The 8,118-nt window shown below is 42.4% G+C and overlaps 1 non-coding gene across 1 annotated transcript; it reads right to left on the reverse strand.

The window, feature by feature from the left end:
* Positions 1 to 2,943: 2,943 nt before the first annotated feature.
* On the reverse strand, positions 2,944 to 3,079 carry LOC119296984. Its single transcript, XR_005145478.1, has one exon. It is a non-coding gene; the product is annotated as a small nucleolar RNA snoR77 (small nucleolar RNA).
* Positions 3,080 to 8,118: the final 5,039 nt, after the last annotated feature.

Consider the following 8,118-nt stretch of genomic DNA (forward strand, 5'->3'; position numbering starts at 1 on the left):
GCTCTCGGGCCTTTTAAACCCGGACAGAGGTAGTATGAAGCTATCTATGAAGTACGGGATCATCTGGGTTTTAGAGATGCTATCTATGAGACTATGAAGCTTATGTGCAAAGTGGACATGCAGCCTCTACATTGGAAATTTTATTCCGCAAACAACGACCCGGTCCATCGCTGCCTCCTGGCGTGGGGTGGCACGAGTTGCTCTGCTCACATGACAACTTGGTACGTGTGGTGGGAGGCTGGGAGCAATGACAAACGATGCATGAGGAATGCCTCCGTGCACCAGTCCACTCGGTGCAGGAAATCCTGGCACTTTCCATGAATTTTTATAGAGCAAAGAGGCCAAGTTTTGGCATTGCGCGACATGGATGGATCAAACCTCCAGCTGATTTCGCTGCCGCAAACATGGATGTATCTCTTCTTAGTGATGACAAACGTGGAGCAATAGAGGTGGTTCTCAAAGATGAACATGGTAATTTTATTGTTGCTGATAGAAGACCAGTCGATTTCATTTGCGATGCCGCTACAACGAAGACCCTTGCTTTGAGACATGGTCTCCTCTTAGCTTTAGAGATTGGAGGCACGAGATTACTTGTGCAGTCTGAATGGTGATGATAACAATGAGAGATTAAGGAAACTATACAGGGTCACGGCGGATATGAAGAATGCACCTTTTTGTGTAGACTTTTTGCAATTGTTAATTTAATCAGTGTCCTACAGATATCTTAGTACGCAACTTGTTGATGATGTAACTATTTTACACAATGAATAAAGATGCCATGAACGAATATCCATTTCTGAGCCCATGCTCATCTGCACCTGTGTTGAAGAAAAAAATCAAAACAAATAATAGAAAAATCCAAACAATTTCAATTTTTTTGCATGGTAGATAATTTGGTGCGTGAGGTCTGCTCCAATTTTCAGATCATTTGAAATCTAAGTAGCTCTCAGCAAAAAAGAAAAATTTGAGGTCTGTGAAAAAGTTTACTATTTTGACCCTTTTTTCTTTTTTGCTGAGAGCTACTCAGATATCCAAATGATCTAAAAATTGAAGTGGACCTCACGAAATAAATTATCTACCCTGCAAAAAAAATTGGATTTTTTTCTTACCGGGTGTAGATGAGTCTGGGCACCAAATCGCTGCACTCATGCCATGAAGGTTTTCTCTCAAAGAAAAAGGAGAACTAATCTATGAAATAAGCTTACAGATCCTCCCGAGTCCCCACTAAACCTCTTGCCAACCTGGCGCCCCTACCCTTGATTTCCATCCAACCAGCAAATGCCACACCTACGCGTAAGTTAATTATACGGATTAATTCATGTGGGTGTAGCGTTTCTCATCAACCGTCTCACTCCCTTTCGATTTCTCACATACCGGTTCCCTCTCCCTCTCACCCCCTCAGACCCACTATTGATTCCTTATAGCGTCCCTTTAATTCATTTTTTTCTCGGTACACCTTTTAGAGCTTTCACAAAGGAGAACATATATAAAGGCAGGCATTTGTGAGAACCACTCCATATCTAACTAAAATCAAATTTCCAATCCATCATGCCATCTTTTAATAGGCATAGTATGTGTTTCAGACTCCTCTCTTTGCACATATCATCCTCCAACAGAAAAATTGTATCATCAGCATACTAAAAAATGGCTAAATTAGTTCGCAAAAAAAGAATGGCTAAATTACCATCAATCAAGTGAGGCACCAGACCCCAATCATTACCTGGTCTTGTGTTTGCTTGATCATCATGGCTAGCCCATCAACATTTATCAATAATGGTGATAAAGGACCCCCCCCCTCTCTCTTTCTCGCTCTTTTGAATGTGGGGAAGTAAGGTCCAATATTGTCATTCACCTTAATGGCAACTCTCCTTCCTCTGACAGTTCTCATCGCCTAATGACACCATTTATCTCCAGAACCTTGAGCTGCCTGATTTGATACAAAAAGGACCATTGTACTTTATCATATGCTTTCTCAAAGTCTATCTTGAGAAGCACCCTTGATGTTTGAGCACATCAGACCTCGTGTAATCTCATGCGGCAAAATGGAACTTTACATGATGTATCTTTCCTTTATTTTGTATGTTCCCCACAACCTTATCGGTGATCACCCACAATCTATTAGCTAAAACTTCAGTTAGTATCTTGAAACTAACATTCAACAAACATATGGGCCGGATATTCTGAATTATATATCAACATCAGGCACCTTAGGTATTAGAGAAATGATTTTTTGATTTAGTCTCTCAGTCTCCAATTTTTATATGTGAAAAGCAATGAACCAACTTCCAAATTAGAATTTGGCCACGTTTGATGAGTTTGCTCAAATGCATCAACAAATTCGGCATCGAGCAACTCATGAGTAGCTCAAGGAAGATTTGATTGAACATGTGTGGCCGGTTAAAGGGGACAACTACAACATATGTGCGAGTTGAATTCAAATTTGAATTGTTTTATTTGAAAACTTAGTTGGATTCTAATATTTAAATTAGAACTACTGTTTCATTTGAATATTATCGTTGACGATTTGATATGCTATTTTTTTGAGCTCGTGGACTTAAAAAAAGAGACAAAAGTTTTAGGGGACAAGGTTGGATGGACGACTCCCGTGTAACTATTCGCGGACTGGGGACTTAAAAAAGAGACATAAGTTTTAGAGCGAAAGGTTGGATGGATGGCTCCCGTGGAACTATTCACGGTCCGCTGATAAATAGTGTGTCTATGTCGGGGTGGGCGTTGCACATGCCCTAAAATCGCATTTTCATTGTTCATATGCATAATTATTATCGGATTCAAGCATAACAATGCCACCATCTTCAAGGAGAAGTGTATTACCATCTTTAATACTTACTTGTATAGAAAATATCATATCAGCAAGATCTAAAATTATCCAAAAGAGTTACCATTAATCAAAATAAAATAAATTTATATACAAATACAAATTGGATTGTTCTTAAGACTACTAGACCAACTTCGAAGAGGGAAGCAAGCGGCCCCCTCAGCTAATCTGAAGAGCTGAAGATTTAATCTCCAAGCAACATAACACCTCCATAGACATTGTAATTAGACAAAGGGGCGGCCTGAATAATTGCTCGTTGATGTTACCACGAGGTGAAGAGATGTTGAGCAAACAATGGCATAAGAAATACAAATAAAATTAAAAGATATTATGGGCAAGGACCAAAACAAATAGATTGGCTACTATCAACAAGAGAAAATGAAGAGACGAAGCTCGTCACGTGCATAGTGATTTATCTCTGGTTGATAGATAATTTTGTTGGCTACGCCTTGGGAGCAGCCACCTCAGAATTTATAAGGTGGGCAAAGGAGGGGAAGGAGGAACCCAAGCAGGGGGTTGTTGGCCAAGGCAAGGTTACGGGGATGCCCTTGTGTTGCCGTTTGATTCGAATCCAACGATGTGCACCGAGTTTGTCTGGTAGACTTGGCAGGCTTCAATAGTATATGAGGTCATAGCTTAATGGCCTAGACTACGCCCAACTAAATGTACCACGCCCTGTACGTCGGGCGTCTATTGGAAATAGGTTCACCCTCAAAAAAGGAAACATGTTCATCTTTTAAAACAATTCAAAATTTTAAATTTTTGTTCGCATTATTCAAAATTTGTTCGCATATCTAAAAAATTCCAAAAATTGAAATTTTGTTGTTTTTTAAAATGTTAGAATTTTTTTATATTTTTTTATAAAAATTCACATTCAATTTTGATCATTTTTCAAAATATATTGATTTTTACAAAAAAAATCTAAATTAGTTCGTGCTTTTCAAAAATGTTATTTTTCCAATAAACTGTTCAATTATTTTTAAAAGAATTTGAATTTTCGAAAAAAAATCATGTTTAAAAAAGAATTTCCATATTTTCCAAAAAAAACATTGGCGTTTTTGAAAAAAGAAACCGCTACATTAACCGCGACTACACTAATGGGCTTGCCCAGTCGAGGCACACCCTGTGCCTCGGCGTCCATTCGATGCAGTGCGCGTTATATAGATGGTCTCGCTCGGCCACGCTAACTTGGGTTGCACGCTTCGTTGTTCTTTGCTTTATGAAAAAAATGGCTACCGTTTTTGTTTTTGAAAAAATGGTGAAATAAAAATCTTCATAATTTTTTTATTTTCACAAATTCAATGAAAAATGTTCAAAAACTTGAAAACCTCACGAATTTGAGCAAAGGTTCACGGAAAGTGTTCGCGAATGAAAAAAGAAATAAAAGGAAAAAAGAGAAAAGAGAAAGAACCAAACAAAACCCGTCTTAGAAAAACTAAAAAGAAAAACCGCCCCTGAGAAATTGCAAACCTTCTATAAGGTTCCCAAAATTGGTTGGAAAAAGACTTACATGGGTCGGCCCTCATAGAAACTGCCATAGGATGTGTGAGCGCTTTCTACCATTAATGCCTTAACCGGTGTTATAAGCACCGAATAACATTTTCCATGGAACTCTGAGAGGAGACCCAACGTTTGTTAGCATCAAATTGATGAGGCTTTGTGAAGGTTCATACGTGGCCCGCTCTGTTGAGCAGCTTTTTTTGTTACTTCGGTCAGTCGGTTTTGTTCCAAAAAATGGTTGTTTGAATTATTTTAAGAATTTAAACATATAAGAACCTATTAAAAATTGAAAAAGGTACATTTTAAAAAGTTCATAATTAAAAAAATTCAAAAACTTCTGTTTTATAAAAAAGTTCACCGTATATGATGAAAAAGTTCACTGTGTATTATAAAAATGTTCATCATTTATTAAAAAATTCAACTTATATTATAAAAAATGTTTCCATGAGTATTTTTAAAATGGCCAGTGTATAACAAAAAAAGTCACCTTTTGATATTCAAATATTCTTTTATCCCTTCAGAGTTTTGTTCCTGAGATATTGCACCAATTTCGCTCCAAGGGTTGGTTTCCTGTTCAAGTTGTCTTTCGTGTGGTCATAATGCATAAGAGATTGTATAAGCCGGCTTTTGATATGTGGGGAAATATCTGGTGCACCGGAGCTTGTGGTGCTACCGGTGCACCGAACTTATATTGCACTTTTATAATGTTTAAAAAATTCTGAAAAAAGTAAGCACACTCATACAACATCAATGTAAGTTGTCACAAAATTTCAAGTCAAAATTAAAAACATAACTCAAAAAAAATGACAAATTGAACAGTGAATAGTACATAACATAACTTGGGCTCTAGATTTGGGCTCTAGAAGGTCTGATTTTGTGCAATGGCTAGATGATATTGTTATACCATATGATGATTTATGGCTCATAATGGAAGATCTCAAATTCTATAAATATGCCAAAAATCGTAAAAGAGATGGTGTTAATTATAATGACATGTTTATATTTAAAAAGATCATTAGTCATTTGGGCATCACTGAGATTCCAATCAAGGGTAGGCATACCCATGGAGTAACATGCAGCTAAGCCCACTTCGGGAGAAACTTGTCTGGGATTTTACTTCCACTCCTTGGACCCTAAAATTCCAACACTCAAGAGCATCCTCTCACTAGGCTTTTATTTGTGATCACTTCCCATGCGTGGTGTGTATTGATTCGGATATCCCCAAGGCTCAGATTTTCTGCTTTGAAAATTACTGAATTAAAAGGTATGTTTTCTGGAGTTGGTGGCTAACATTTGGAATATGCATAGGCAGGGTAATAGTGCCAAGGTGATTGGTGCAAAATTCAACCTCTTGCATCAAGGGTTTAAATTTCTGGTAATATTTCCAGATGGGATGTACTAATTGAAAATTGCGATGTGATCATTGAAATGTTGGATGGATATAAAGAGGCTGGATGGTTGCACATTTCTGAATGGAATTCAGGGCTGTTGTGGAATAGAGATTTTTACACTTGCTGGCCTATTAGCGTATGTATTGGAAGAAGTGTTGCACGTTTCGTTGGGCAAGGTTTGGTGATGAAAAATCATAGGAAGTGTTTAGTTGCCTGCATTAGGCCCAATTAGGCCCGCACAGAAAGAAACTGGGTTGTTTGTTTGGGAAACGTTGCACGAAAAACAAAAAAATCTACGCACACGCAAGATCTATCAATGGAGATGCGTAGCAACGAAGGGGAGAGTGTATCTACGTACCCTCGTAGCCCGTAAGCGGAAGCGTTTAGTAACGTGGTTGATGTAGTTGAACTTCTACGCGATCCAACCGATCGAGTACCAAACATACGACACCTCCGCGTTCAGCACACGTTTAGCTTGGTGACATCCACACCTTCTTGATCCAGCAAGACGGCGAGGTAGTGGATGAGTTCTGGCAGTACGACGGCGTGGTGACAGTGACGGTGATGCTATCTCCGCAGGGCTTTGCCTAAGCATTACAAAAATATGAGCGAGGGTATAAACGGTGGAGGGGGACGCCGCACATGGCTAAGCAATTGTCGTGGTTGTGCTAGGCGCCCCACTCCGACATATATATAGGTGGGGGAGAGGGGAGAGGCCAAGGGGCGCCCCAAGTAGGGCCGAATCCTACTTGGGGACTTCCCAAGACGCCCCCACCTTCCATATATAAGTGCGGGAGGAAGGTAAGAGGAGGAGGCGCCCCCCTTTCCTTTCTCTCATGAGGAGGAAAAGGCAGGAGGGGCCACCCCTCCCCTTTCCTTCCCCTGGGGCTGGTCGGTCATGTAGAGGGGCACACCAGCCCCCAAGTGGGATGGTCTGTCCCCCTCCCCCCTTTGGACCATTAAGCCCATACACTTACCGGGGGTGTCCGGAACTCCTTCCGGTGACCCGATGACAACCCGGTGCACTGCAAAACTATTTCGGTGTCAGAATACCATCGTTCTATATATCAATCTTTACCTCTCGACCATTTTGAGACTCCTCGTCATGTCTATGATCTCATCCAGGACTCTGAACAACATTCGATCACCAAATCATATAACTGATATAACACTATATATCGAAAAAGGCTTTCACCCCGCTTTTATAAATAAAGCAAACCGCCACGAGCACATACAAGAACTAGTTTAGAAACACACACCCAAGAAACACAACAAATAGGTTCAGAGGTACTGCTGAAGGCACAGCTCAACAAGCCCAAAACAAACACAACACACAATAAAGGCTCATCCGGGGTTAAGGCCGGAGACCAAAAGACGACTAATCAGGCTCCGGTGGGGGCGGCGGTGGTGGCGGCGATAGGCGGACGGCCATCGAGCGGAGATCGGCGATGAAGGCGGAGATGGCGTCCCGGTCCCGAGGGCGGCTAAGCGGCCGCCAGAGCTGCAAGTAACCAGACAGTTTGAAGAGAGCGTCAGTAGATCGTCGAAGAGGGGAGCGCTGAATCACGAGCTTATTGCGAATAGTCCAAAGCGTCCACGCGAGGACCCCAATCTCAAGTCACCTAATGTGGGGAGAGGGCGCCGGCGAGGCCTGAAGCTCGGCGAAGAGGTCGGGGAAGTTGGAGTGGCACCAATCCCCACCAACCGCCTCACGAAAGCAACTCCAAACAAATTGAGCAGATACGCAGGAGAAGAAGATGTGGTTCGAGTCTTCGGGGGTATCACTTAGGGGGCAGAGGCCGGAGCCCGGACCATTGCGCTTGCGAACCTCAACTCCCAACGGCAGCCGGCCACGGATCCATTGCCACATGAAGATGCGGATTTTGAGGGGCAGGCGAATGGACCAGATCGCCAGGAGGGGCGGCGGAGCGGAGGAGGGGGCGATAGCCGCGTAGAGGGACTTAGTGGAGAATTGTCCCGAGGGCTCGAGGCGCCACCGAACCGCATCCGGGTCCGAGTCCACCAACGGTTCATGGAGAGCAATACAATCAAGAAGTTCATGCCAAGCGGCCACTTCTGGAGGCCCAAATGGCCTCCGGAATGCGAGGCGCCCTAAGTCAATAAGGGCCTGTTGAACTGAGATTGTAGGAACGATGGCGATGGAGAAGAGGTCCGGAAAGCGGGCAGCGAACGGAGCGTCACCCGCCCATCGGTCAAACCAGAACAGGGTCGCCGCACCCGAGCCTACCGAGATGGAGGTCCCAATGCGGAGAACGGGAAGCAGTTGGATGACCGACTGCCAGAACTAGGACCCACCTGAACGCTGGCAGAAGGCCAGAGGCTGGCCACGCAAGTATTTATGCCGGATGATGTCCAACCAGAGACCACCGT

Source organism: Triticum dicoccoides, chromosome 1A, assembly GCF_002162155.2.
Source record: "Triticum dicoccoides isolate Atlit2015 ecotype Zavitan chromosome 1A, WEW_v2.0, whole genome shotgun sequence".
Taxonomy (NCBI): Eukaryota; Viridiplantae; Streptophyta; class Magnoliopsida; order Poales; family Poaceae; genus Triticum; species Triticum dicoccoides.